Raw genomic sequence first — 13,712 nt, forward strand, 5'->3', positions numbered from 1 at the left:
ATGACCCAATACAAATAATACCCAGAACTTGGCTCTCTAACAATTAAGCTAACACTGTCCTGCTTTATCCAGTTTCTAATACAGAGAGAGTAATTTTTATGAAAACCTTCCTTATCACAATATTTCCTTCCTGCCTGACTCTCCTAATTGCTACAGCAGTAGTTACAGAACTTCTAATATCGTATAAAGGGATGAGAACGGGCACATTAATTCATGTCCCGCTCCCCATTTATAAGGGAGCGTTTATAAGGTCCCTCTTTCCCATCTTCCAGACTCCAGCCAGGCAGAACTCCGCTGTGTCCAAACAGTCTGTACACTTCTCTTTTATTTCTTATTCCTTATTTCTCTCTCTGCCTTAAAAAGCCATTTCCAACTTACGTTGCCCTAAAAGACTACCTTAACAACCTCCTGGGACTTAGATCCTCCTTCAGTGTTTCCACAGCACTTTCTACGCAGCAGCGTTACAATGCCAAACAAAAAACAGTTACAGCAAAATGTATGTTTACTTGTGCCCCGCTTCCCCCAGCTGAGGGCCATACAGGCGGGCAGTGGCAGCATGATTCATCCTAAAACAGCGGCGCCTGGGCAGCGCCTGGCATATAATTGGTTTCCAATCAATCTGTTGCTGGTAGAACGACTGAACCACTGGTTGTCTTACGCTGCTTCCCCCAGGATCCGCACCGCGAGGAGCGCACAAGATGCAAAAGGGCTACTTCTCCGGTCCAAATCCCAGCAGTATGGGAAACAGCAGCCTGGAGCAGACAGCCGTTCCCCGGTTCCCTGGCACACAGCAACCACTCAGTTACCACTGGATAAATGCAATGTGCTGCCCCTTGGTGCCCTGGCTGTTACCCAAAGCGCCTGGCAGAGCCCACACAGCGACTGTGGCAGTACCTGGTGNGTCTGCGCTTCCCGCCGCCGCCGGCCATTCTGCACTTGCAGGGCCCGTGGAATCCCGCGTCCCGCCGTTGCTTCCGAGCGCCGGCAACTGCTTCCGGATCAAGAGACACCAATCAGAATCACTCTGCTGCCAGGGCCACGCCTAAGAGAAAAGGCTCCGTCGACGCCCCGCCCCGCGAGGCCCCGCCCACTTTCCCACCGGGCGGCGGGGGGTGAAGCTTAGATCCACCCTCCTTGCGTCCCCGCGCAAGCTACTCTAGCGCAGGGAGACGCTACTAACTCCAGGGATGCTTCTGAGACTCCAGCGTCCCGAATTTTGATCCGTTAAGGTGATCCGGCCTTTTTCTTTAGGTGTTTAATAGTAGCAAGACTGGATGTATGGCACTGCCCCCACCCAAACCCTCGTTTCTCCTTGATTTGTATTTATTTAAAAGAGTAATTGTTGCCTGCCTTCCTTCCGTCTCTCTACCTTCTCCACTGCACTATTGTTACCTAACCCTAACTCATTCTCAGTGATCTTTCAGGAGGAAATCAGTTTCTCTCATTCTTTCTTACAGTCTGGATTGTGTTCTCTACACCCTGCTGTACAAATTGTAGCCCAGAACCATCCACATTAGCATTCTGAGGAGAGCTTGTTAAAAATTCGGAATCCAGGGTGCCTGAGTGACTCAGTCACGTAAGCCTCTGATTCTTGGTTTTGGCTCAGGTCATGATACCACGTTTTGTGGGATCCAGCTCCATGCTGACAGGGCAGAGCCTGCTTGGGATTCTCTCTCCCAGTCTCTCTGCTCCTCCCCAGCTTGCAGGTGTGCACTTGCACGCGTGCGCTCGCTCGCTCTCTTTCTCTAAAAAAAACAAATGAACTTAAAAAGAATTCAGAATCTCTGGCCTACCCACACTTACTGAATGAGAATCTGCATTTCAGCAAGATCCCCCGTTGATTCCCGTGCACATCAAAGTTTGAGAGCCACTGCATTCAAATGATCTCCTGGTGCCTCATTGAGCACAGCCATCCAGGAAGGCCCTCTGCCTCATTCCTGAAAGGATCCTCTGTTTCCTGAATCTCTATCTTCCCTTTTCTCGCTTTGTGGAACCTCTCCTCTAAGAGTTTCTTGAGAATGTTGCAGGCGGGTGCTCCCTCCCCCCTTTTCATTAGACCTGGCATGTATGTATGGTCTTTATTCTGGCGGAATATAGAATTCTCTGTTGAAAATAATTTTTAGTGAGAATATTAGAGGGTTTGCTTCACGGTGTTTTAGCTTCCAGTATTGTCATGAGAAATCTTACCTCGTGTTCCTATTCTTTATAGATAATTTTATTTTCTTTTCATTTTCTAAAACAACACAAATTCATTATCTTACAAATTTTGGAGATCACAGTATAAAATCAGTCTCACTGGGCTAAAGTCAAGGAATAGGGAGAATTTACCTACTTCATCCTCAGGTAATTTCTTTATATGTAACCTGTTTCAGTTTTGTTTCGTCTCAAGAAGTTTGAGGATTTTCTCTTTATTCCCAGTGTTCTCAGGTACCATCATGTATCTTGGTTATGGGTTTTTCTTCATTCTTATGGGGCTGGTATTTGATAGGCTGTGTTTGATCTTGAAACATATGTCTCAGTTCTGGAAATTTTTCTGGTATTATTTATTGCTAATTTCTCTATCTTCCTCCTCCCTCATTGTGTGTCTTCTTTTTTCAGAAATTCATTACTCAGATGTTTGACCTTCTTGAATGACATTTTTTCTTACTTGTTCTATTTTCTATCTTTTTTTTCTTCTTGTTCCACTTTCTGGATGATTTTCCCAATTTAATTAGACGAATATTATATCAAATTATTATTTTGTTTTTTTAATGTTTATTTTTGAGAGAGAGAGAGAGAGAGAAAGCATGTATGTGCAAGTGTGGGAGGGGCAGGGACAGAGGGATAGAGCATCCAAAGCAAGTTCTGTGCTAACAGCAGAGAGTCCAGTGCAGGCCTCAAACTTATGAACCCAGGAGAGCATGACCTGAGCTGAAGTCAGATGCTTAACCAAGTCACTCAGTCACCCTATATCAAAAAAAATTTTTTTTATTATATAGGCACACCTTGGAGATACTTTGGGTTTGGTTCCAGACCACACCAATAAAGCAAATATCACAATAAAGTGGGTCAAATGAAATTTTTGGTTTTTCCAGTGTATATAAAGTTAGGTTTATACTGTACTACAGTCTACTAAATATGCAATAGCATGATGTCAAAAAAATTTACACGCCTTAATTTAAAAATATTTTATTACTAAAAAGTGCTAATTATCATGTGAGCTTTGAGTAGAATCTTTTTTGCTGGTGGAGGGTCTTGCGTCAATGTTGATGGCTGCTGACGGATCAGGGTAGTGGTTGTTGAAGGTTGGGGTGGCTGTGGTAATTCCATAAAATAAGACAACAATGAAGTTTGCTACATCAATATGTAATTGGGTGAACCAGGGAGATCTCTGGGCCCTGAGGCCTCTGCCCAGCCCATGCCCAGGATGTTGCTCGAGGCTTTTGGTCTCATTGCAGGAAAAGAATTCAAGGATAGCCCAGGCACGTTGGTTGAGTAGCACAAGTGAAGAGTCTATAAGATAGAGAGTACACTCTGGAGATGTAAGAGTGGGCAACCTCCAGGGAGAGCTGCCTCTGGGATTGGTCTCTATCCTTTATTAACAGTTGTTAACCGAAGCATGGGATATTCATTACCTGGGTAGGGGATTTTGAGGGAAACAGGGTTTCATTCAGGGTCTTTTCTCCCTTACTTGGTCAGGTCTCTGGCCTTCTTTATCTTGGGCCTCTCTGGTTTGATTTAGCTCCTTGTGGCTTTGTTTGTGGAATGCTGCCAGGACAGGTTGCTAACTTTACTGATAAAGGGCCTTGACTTCCCTTTTGCTGGCCTCCAGGCACCCTGGGAAAGCCTAACTACCTGCCTACTCTAACATTCCCCCTGCAAGGACTCTGGACCCTCAAAATCTTTTAAGGGAAAATGGGTGACAATCCATCTTAACGTAACTACTTCATGCTGGTATGGGACATTCACCCTGCCTGAGGGCTCCAGAAGTCCTTGCTGTCTAGGTTTTAGGAAACCTGGAAGGACAGTGGGGAGTAGAAGGAAGCTGTGGATTGTTCGAGGGTATGTGGGTTAAGTTTCGTCTTCATGGGGGATATAGGTTGAAATGCCTATCATCATCATCTGGAGGTGAAATTGTTGGAGTCTGGAAGAGACAAATATGACAAGCAAGTTAAACAAACAAGGTCCAAAAACTAAAAGTGACAATATAGCCACTAGTGGACCTAAAAAGGGCAAGAACCAGGGTATAGATGGAAGCACCTCACACACAGCGTTCCAAATAGCATTAGTGATATCAGCCGCTTTGGTCATTTGGTGGAGCCCTTTGGCTTGGTCATATAATTTTCAGATGTTGTCTTCCATCTGTCCAGTGGTGTTGACATAAGTGCAACATGTTTTGTTAATGACAGCACATACTGCACCTTGCTCAGCCAATAAGTAATCCAAAACCAGCCTGTTGTCCAGAACTACACCAGCCAAAGATTGGTGTGGCCTGGAGAGATCTGAGCAAGTGGATGCAGTGGTGAAAGCTAGTTTATCTAACATTGCTGTCAGATTTCACAGAGTGGTTTCATGGTATACAAATCCCACCCAAGGGGCTAGCACCAAGGGTACCTACTATTCCAGCCAATACAAGGCTTGTTGCCCTTCAGGCTCTAGCATGGGGTTGGATAGAATTATATTTGCAGACTCCTGGAAAAACCACATACCCTGTTGTGTAACTGCCCCAATGTTTGAGGTTATCAATGCAAAGAAATCCTTGGGCCGATACAAGTTGGGTAAAGATTGGTTCCTGTGGGTTGTGAGAAGGATGTCCACAGGCAAGGAGATAATTGGGAGGGGCATATAAAGTTATGGGATAACTCACTGTTTCCAGATTCTACAGCTGCGGGACTCACCTGAAAGATTGTGTGTGCATTTAGGGTGGAGAAGTTCTTCTTTTATTCTGGGGAGCATCTGAGCATAGGTAAGGAGGGTGACATCACAATCTGCATTATTTTTATTTTCTAAGCAAGCATACCCTATATTGTACTTAGTGCATTAAACTTAAGTTAGAAATTATTTGATTGTCCAAGAATCTTGAGTTATCCTGTGAAGAGGTGTTGTTATTTGGCAGCTGACCCATCTTTTGGATTTGTCTGTGTGTTATTTGACAGCATGGACTCAGAAGTTAAGTAAAATCAAGGACTAATTCCTGAGATGTCTTGGGTGATGAGAGTGGGTAAGTCCACATATGTTCCAATTTGGGTCAACAAGTATCCCTTCTAGGGGAAGAGAACTAGGTCCAGTATAGTTTTGTTTTGTTTTGTTTTGGTTTTTTTGGAGGTGAATTATACTGGGAGAATGACTGAGATAAAACAAGATGTAAGAAGTGTCTTCTTGAGAATGTAAATGACAGATCCAACAGCTAAAAGTTTATCCCCCTGGGAGATTATGATGGAAAGATTTGAAACAGTTTTCCCTTTACCCCTGTGGACCTTCACAAGTTAGAGCAGTGATTAGAATAAGATAAAATGTGGTTTTTTGGAGTATGTCTGAAGATTAATAAGGAAATCAGTTTAAAGTTCCATATAGGCAAAGGTTCACAAGGAGGAGAACCAGTATAAGAAAAATCAAGTTGATAGCTAACAATATAAAACAAATGTATATCAAGCACTTATCTTTTTGAAGATGTCATGTAGATCTTCCACAGGCTTAGGAATAGGATGGAATTTCTTTAGTATTGGTTGTGGGGAGTCTGGAACCACTGGCTTTATTCTAGACAGATTAACCTAGCTAGTTATGCCTTGAAGCTTAACTGCTGTTGGAGTGCTAAGAAGAACCTGGCAGAGCTGCTTTCATTTGGGGTCTAATTGATCTGAAAGGGAGCACTTTCACCAAGTTTTTAATAAAATCATGTCCCCTGGCCTGAACTGGGCAGGGACAGGTTCTTTCTTAGGCACAGGCAAAACTTTGTTGCCATAATCTATGATAACCTGCTGTATCTGCCCTAGGACGATTAAATGTTTTATAAGTTCATGCATTTCTGAGTCAAACAGCAGATCTGCCATAAAGAAAGCTCTTCCATTCAATTTTACAAAGGGCTGAGTTGGAGGTCTCTTTTGGGAGCCATTCTCATTCACAGGAAGGCTATGGGCGTGAGTTTTGTCCAGGATTCTGAGGTTTCCTGGCAAAGTTTGGCCAAGATTGTTTTAAGGGTTTTGATTAGCCCAACCTTTCCTGAGGATTGGAATCTCCAGGCAACATGGAGGTAGTAATGAATTCTCAAAGCAAAAACAAATGTTGAGTAAGCTTTGCAATAAAGGGGGTCATTATCTCTCTGTGGAGACTTTAGAAGCCCAAAGCACAGGATAATTCCCTTTAATAGGGCTTTTAATATCTCTTGAGCTTTTCCTGTTCTAGCAGGATAAGCCTCTATGCAACCAATGAAGGTGTCCACAAAGACTAGGAGGTATTTATCCCTGAGATGGGAGCATTTGTGTGAAGTCTATCTGCCAGCTCTCTTTAGGGTGTGTGCCTCACCTTTGGATGGGCTAGAGGAGTGGAGGTGGTCTAAGCTTTCCTCTAAAGGTGTTTTTATAACATAGATCACAGGCCCTGGTGATAACTCTTCCTTGATACTCGTGACGTGCCAATTCCTAAAAAGGTTCTTATCAACTAAGGAGATTAATGGATCTCTTCTCATATGAAAGAAGTTGTGTGTTCCCTTGATGATTTTCCATTGGATGCCTGGGGAAGCATCACCTTTTGGTCTTGTGTCCACCATCCGTTATGATCTAGTTGGTAGCCTTTCTGCTGAGCCTACTTTATTTTCCTTTCTGTACGTTGGGGCCTTTGTTGGAGGATTGGCCCATGGGGGAGTAAGGCTGTCTGTATTGGAAGTGCTGCCAGGACCCCATTTATAGCCTCATTGTTTGCTCAGTTGTTTCCTGCAATAATATTAGCATTTCCCCTTTGATGGCCCCTGCATTGGATTATGGCCACTTCTGTAGGTTCCTGTACTGCTTTTAAGAGATCAAGGATCACTTGGTGATGTACGGGGGAGTATTTGGCAGTTAAAAGCCCCCTTTCTTTCCAAACGGTAGCATGGGTGTGGAGAACAAGAAAGGCATACTTAGAGTCAGTGTAGATGTTAGCTCGTTTGTCCTTTCCTAACTGTAAGGCTCTAGTTAAGGCAATAAGCTCAACCCTTTGTGTCAATGTAGTGGGGACAGACCTCCTGCTTCTGTGACCTGGTGAAGGTTTACCTGACAAAGGTCTGGCCCCTTTAATCCCTTTTTAAAAACTGCTGTGGTTTCCACACAGGAGTCTTCTGTGGTTTCCACACAGGAGTGAGTACGTTTTTATCTCCTTTGCATGGCGGGAGAGTAGTCAGGTTAAGAATTTGACATAAGGATCACCTATAGAGTAGCTCCAGATACTAAAGGAGGTAGCTCTCCTGTTAGCCAATATTTATTTAATCTCTAAGGCTTCCTATAGGGTGTATAGTTTGTACTTCCAGGGACTGACCTAAGGTTAACTGGGTGGCTTCCTCTACTGAAAGTGCAGTGGGCAGTGACTGCCCTCAGGTATCCCGGCCATCTGGCTGCCACTGTGTCCAGTTGTTAGAAAAATAGGCCACTGGCTGTGGGCCTCATCCTAAATTTTGAATAAGTACCCCGAGGGCTACCCTTTGCCTTTCAGCCACAAACAATTTGAAGGGCTTTTTAAGGTTAGGAATTCTTAGTGCAAGGGCTGTTTGTGAGCAGGCTCTTATTTTTTGAAAAACCGATTGTATTTTCTTGTCTATTTAAGCAGGTCAGCGTCTGGCTCCTTTAAACCCTCATACAAGGGCTTCCTATTCATCCAAACCTTGGAATCCAGATTTGGCACAAGCCTGCCATCCCCAAAAACATTCTAAGCTGCTTTTTTGTTTGTGGTGGGCCTACATGCAATATAATTTCTCTGTACTTCACAGAAAGTACCCACCTTCCCAGCATCAGAACATACCCCAAATAAAATACTCCTCTTTGGAAATTTGGGCCTTTGTTGAGCAACTTTATACCTTTGTTCTCCCAGGAAGTTTAGAACTCAGACGGTGTTTTTATCTGATTCTTCCTTAGAGGGGCTACAGATGAGTTATCATCTGTGTGTTGCAGGAGAGCTCAGTGGCTACAGTGAGATGAGTACTCTGACAAGAGCACTGTCAGATGGGTGGGGACTGTTCCTAAAGCCCTGTTGCTAGACTGTCCAGGTATACTTCTGAGTTACATTGGTAGATAGAGTAGTCTATTTAAAAGCAAAGAAATACTGAGATTTGGATGTAAAGGTATGCAAAAGAAAGCATCTTAAAGATCCAGGACTGTGAACCACGTGGTGGCTTTAGATATCTGGGTTAAGATAGTGTAGGGATTAGGCCTAATGGGGTGGAGACGAATGACAGCCTTGTTTATTGCCTAGAGGTTTGGACCATCCAGTGTTCCCTGTTTGGGTTTAAAATTGGGAGAATTGCAGGGAGACTGGCAAGGGACTAGAAGGCCATGTTTTAGGAACTTGTTTATTAAGGTCTAGAGGCCTCATTGGACTTTAGGTTTACTGGCATTTGCAGGGGTATTTTTGTCCTTTAAAGTGATTTTTTCAGGTATTGTAAATATTGTTTTCTTGGAGTTCCTTTGTCCCACACCTGGGGATTAACTTGGTCCCAGATTTGTTGGGAAATATTACGAGGGTCTTCCTTGAGTGGAACAGAGGTTGGGGGGGGAGGTGCAGGCTAACTGGGAAGAGGGTCCTTGTTTCTGGGAGGTTGAGAGTATCTCCAAGGATGAATATGAAATCCTTTCCCAGGTACATGCACCCCAATGTTTACAGCAACACTATCAATAATAGCCAAATTATGAAAAAGCCTAAATGTCCATTGGCTGATGAATGGATAAAGAAGATATGGTATACATATATATGGAATGTTAGCCATAAAAAAAGAATGAAATCTTGGCATTTGCAACAATATGGATGGAGCTAGAGAGTTTGATTCTAAGCAAAATAAGTCAGAGAAAGACAAATAACAGGATTTCACTCGTGGAATTTAAGAAACAAAATAAATGAATATAGTGGGGGAAAAAAGAGAAGTAAGTCAAGAAATAGATTCTTAACTGTAGAGAACTGATTTCTATGAGGGGGGGTTGAATAGGTGATGGGAATTAAGGAGTGCTATTATCGTGATGAGCACCAGGTGTTGTATATAAGTGTTGAATTATTTAAATTCTACAGCTGAAACTAATAGTACGCTGTATGTTAACTAATTGGAATTTAAATAAAAACTTGAAAAAAAAAAAAGGAATAAATGAAATCCCTTCCCAATAGAGGGCTTGAGCATTCTGGCTTGACCAGGAGCTTATTATGAGTTACAAGATAATTTCTCCATGAACAAAGTAGGGGTTGGGTGAGGTATCCTGATTTTGACTTTGCCTCTACCCCAACAATAGACCGTACTTCGGAAGTCAGGGGTCCTGAATGGGAAATAAGGACCGAATATGGGGCTCCGGAGTACATGAGAAATCTGACAGGCTTCCCTGCCATTTCAAGAGTTACCCATGGTTCCTCCCTTGGAATGTTGATGGTCTTTTTTGGGGCCTCTAGGAAACTTGGGCCCCATCAGTCACTTAGGGCCATAACTGGTAAAGGATCAGATCTTGGCTCCCTTTGGACCCGAGAGTAGTCCGTCTTTCAGTGCCCTTTGCATCCACATAGGGGATAGAGGGCCTTCGGAGGGCTTCTTGTTTCCACTGGTTCAGGCACCCACAGGAGAAACAAGCTTCTTGATCGTGGTCTTTTGAGGGGTTGGTACACCTGAGGTGTATCAGGTGCCCTAATGGTGACAGCTAAAAGCCCAGCCTGCCTTTGTCCTTGTTGTTTCTTCCTTTCCTCCTCAGCCTGATCTCAGTTGCTGACGACAGAGAAGGCCACATCTATAAGCTGGTTCAAGGGAGTTTGGGGCCTAAAGCGATCTTTTGGAGCTTTCTGTGAATATCAGTGGCTGATTGGCTTATGAAGTGGGTCCCAGGATTAATTGCCCTTCTGGAGTGTCTGGGTCTACATTAGTGAACTTTTACAGCCCTTCTACCAAGCAAGATTGGAAGAGGGAAGGAATTTTGCCCAACTCTAGGGTCATTTCCCTAATCTTGTCATAATTCACTGGCTTTGATGATACAACTCTTCATTTCCTCCAAAAGGCATAGTACCATGTGGTCCCTAAAGGCTAGTCCCTGGTGCCCAACCTGATAATTCCAACTGGGGTCTATCTGAGGTACTGCTGTCATTCCTACCAGGTATCTGATAGGCTGGGCAGCATGAAGGGCATCTGCATGGGTTTGCAACTCCGCCCAGATGCAGAATGTCTCCTTTGTGGTGCAGCAAAGAGAGAGAATGACTGTAAGGTCCTAACAGGTTAGGTCAAAACACTGAGTCAGACTCCTGAAGTCTTCAGTAAATTTGCTCGTACTCTCAGAAAACTGACCTAGGTGCTTAGAGCACTACCGGAGATCTGACACTAAAAAGGAAACAGGTACTCTTGTGGTTCCGTGAGGCCTACCCTCCACTTCCTGTAGGGGGCACAGCCGCTCTTTCTCTTGACCTGACTCTGGTAAAGGAGAATAGATTGGTTGAGGGGTGGGGTGGGATGGGGGTGGATAGTTGCTTAGCTAGAGCTGACCACATTAGGGTGTTGCTCTCCGGTCTTGGGTTGTTCCTTAAAGGGAGCTCCTGTGATAGTTTTTTCCTTAGAGTCAAAGTCTAAATGGCCCTTCCCCACTGTGCATGTTCTATATTTGTTCAGGTCATCCTTGAGGGCTGTACAGGCCTGGATGTAAATGATCTCTGCCCATTTTTTTTCTAGTCTCTTAAAGAAGAGATTACGTAGCAATATAGGGTTATAGTTAAGACTACCATTTTCTGGTCAGACTTCCCCATCCTCTAGCCTATACTGAGGTCAAGTGGTATTACAAGAGAAGATAAGCCTTTTCCTTTTTTTTTTTAAAGAATTTTTTTAAATGTTTTATTTATTTCTAGGAGAGAGAGAGAGAGACAGTGTGAGCAGGGGAGGATCAGAGAGAGAGGGAGTCACAGACTGAAACAGGCTCCAGGCTCTGAGTTGGTAGTCAGCACAGAGCCCGACGCAGGGCTCGAACGCACGAACCGTGAGATCATGACCTAAGCGAAAGTCGGACGCTTAACCGCTTAATGGACTAAGCCGACTAAGCCACCCAGGTGCCCCAAGCCTTTTCCTTTTTTAATGGAGGTTGATCTCAGTGTCTCAGAATGCATCTCAGAGGGGAGTCTTTGGGGAGGGAGGTGGAACTTCTTATTGCCTTCAGGGAGAGAGTTGACTCCTGTAATGAAAACAGGAGCAACAAAATAAGGGCTCCCATTATCAGGAACCCGGAGTCCTATTTTCCTGGGGGAAGTTAGTTCCCTCCTTCTTGGGAACCTGAAAGGATTTAAGAGGAGAGCTCTCCTGGAGAGTTCTGATGGCCAGTGGACCAACCTGCTACTTCTGGTGGTGTCCCCAACCTGTTGTCTGCTTGTCATTCTCTCATTGCAGCCGTAGCCAGTATGTCGTATAACAACCATGCTGGCCCTTGCATCCCAGAACCCATGCTTGGTGCTGGCTTTTGCAGTCCTCAAAGCGGAAGCCTTCCCAAAAGCCTCTGATGTCCCAGGGTGGAGATATCGGGAACAGGCATCATCACCATGACTCCAAGTTCTCTGAATATCCCACTGTCTTTGTTCTGATAGGCCTCTTAGCAGTTGGTGACAAAACATGGCTACCAGGGATAGAGGTCCCTTTGACTGAATATTTCTTGTCTGGCCCATAGGTATCTGTTGATCTCTCTCACTTTGCTGTTAGTTCCTATGAAACTAAACTTTTTTTTCCCCCAAATCTCTTTGTATCCCTGAATTATTTGGGTTGAATCACATTTAGTTAAGTGCTGAATAAGGCAGACCCACAGGGGGAAATCTCAATAGTTGGGGTCCTTTGCCAGGGAGTGAAATGGTTTATAGCCTATTTAATGGTATTTTGCACAGATACAATAGTGTGAGGGGGCAGGCAATCGTGCAGGACCTTTGCAATAGCCGGCAAAACATCTCACAAGACCTAGTGCCCCCTCTAGGGGCAACATCCCAACAAAGGAGATTCTGGAAATAAGAATGAGAGGAAGCAGCTGAAGCTAGACAGGGATGGGGGTCGGGTCAGAGTGTCCCATGCCTAAGAAACAGATTTTGCAGAGTTAGAGACAGCTTGGGAATATTAGACAGACACCTAGGGATTGATGTAATGGATCTTGATGTTCTGGTTGTGAGTTGGTGGCCATGAATCACTCTTTTATGCATTTCAGTTTCTCCCTGCAGCTGTCTGAAACTGCCATGGGGGCTTGGATCCCTGGATGATCGATCAGTCATTATGTGTGCAGCCCCCAGTGAGCCAGAAATTAACTACCATGACAGGGTGTTCCCCATAGGACTGCTAAACATCTCCAGGAATGACCTCAGACACTTCCCCTAGGTTCTTAGTTGCCTAAGAACACCTTTCTATGGGATGGAGCAAGTGTGCCTTTCTTCTTTGGAGCTGAAAATCAGTCTCATAATTGCTACCAAACTGTCAGCTTCCCAGGTGGATTGGAAAGAAAGAGCAGAACAAAGGCAGTATGGTTCCTTCTTCTTTTATTTAAATGCTTATTTATTTCGGAGAGACAGAGAGGGCACACAAGTGTGCACTGGGGATGGGGCTGTGGGGGAAGTGGAGGAGGGTGGAGGGAGGGGTAGAGAGAAAGGTGGACAGAGGATCCAAATTGGGGTCTGTGCCGACAACAGAGAGCCTAATGCGGGGCTCAAACTCACGAACCATGAGATCATGACCTAAGCTAAAGTTGGATACTTAACCAACTGAGCCACCCAGGTGCCCCATGGAAGTATGGTTCCTGAGCAACTTTCCAGCACTAGGGAGGCAAGAATTGGAAACTCACTGATGAAGAGTGTCACTCAGCATGCCCTTTTGTGCTCACAAAAAGATGTTGCCAGATGAACTGGGAAGATCTCAGGGCCCTGAGGCCTCCACCCAGACCATGCCCAGAATATTGCTGGAGGCTCTTGGTGTTCTTGCAAGAAAAGAAACCAAGGATGGCCCAGACACATTGGTTGAGTGGCACAAGTGGAGTCTATAAAAGAGAGAGTACACTCTGGAGGTGTGAGGGTGGGCAACCTTCAGGGAGAGCTGCCTCCAGGATTGGTCTCTATCCTCTACTGTCAGTTGTTAACTAAGACATGGAATATTTGTTACCCAAGTAGGGGTTTTTTGGGGAACAGGGTTTCATGTTTTTTCTCCTTTACTTGGTCAGGGTCTTTGGCCTTCTTTATCTTGGGTCTATCTGGTTTGATCTGGCTCCCTGCAGCCTTGTTTGCAGAATGCTGCCAGGACAGGTTGCTAACTTTTCTGATAAAGGGCCTTGACTTTCCTTTTGCTGGCCTCCAGGCATCCTGGGAAAGCCTAACTAACTGCTTACTCTAACAGATAGACTCTCCCTTTCATTTGAACACTTAGAGGTCATTATAGGGTTATTGACTGACTCTATTTCAATATTGTGTCTCAGGAAATAGGAAGGCTTGAGGAGAGAGAGAGAGAGAAAGAGAGAGAGATGGGAACAACTGATCAGTGGGACTATCACAACACACACAACATTGATCGATCAAGTTTGCTGTCG

General features: G+C 44.5%; 1 long non-coding RNA gene across 1 annotated transcript in view; it reads left to right on the forward strand.

Moving 5' to 3' along the window:
* Positions 1 to 1,133: 1,133 nt before the first annotated feature.
* The window catches only part of LOC144239710 (uncharacterized), a 244,879-nt gene continuing 232,300 nt past the window's right edge, over positions 1,134 to 13,712 (forward strand). The window contains exon 1 of the long non-coding RNA XR_013337474.1: positions 1,134 to 1,229. This is a non-coding gene — a long non-coding RNA (uncharacterized LOC144239710). The remainder of the gene's footprint in view (positions 1,230 to 13,712) is intronic.

Source organism: Crocuta crocuta, unplaced genomic scaffold, assembly GCF_008692635.1.
Source record: "Crocuta crocuta isolate KB4526 unplaced genomic scaffold, BGI_CrCroc_1.0 scaffold429, whole genome shotgun sequence".
Lineage (NCBI taxonomy): Eukaryota > Metazoa > Chordata > Mammalia > Carnivora > Hyaenidae > Crocuta > Crocuta crocuta.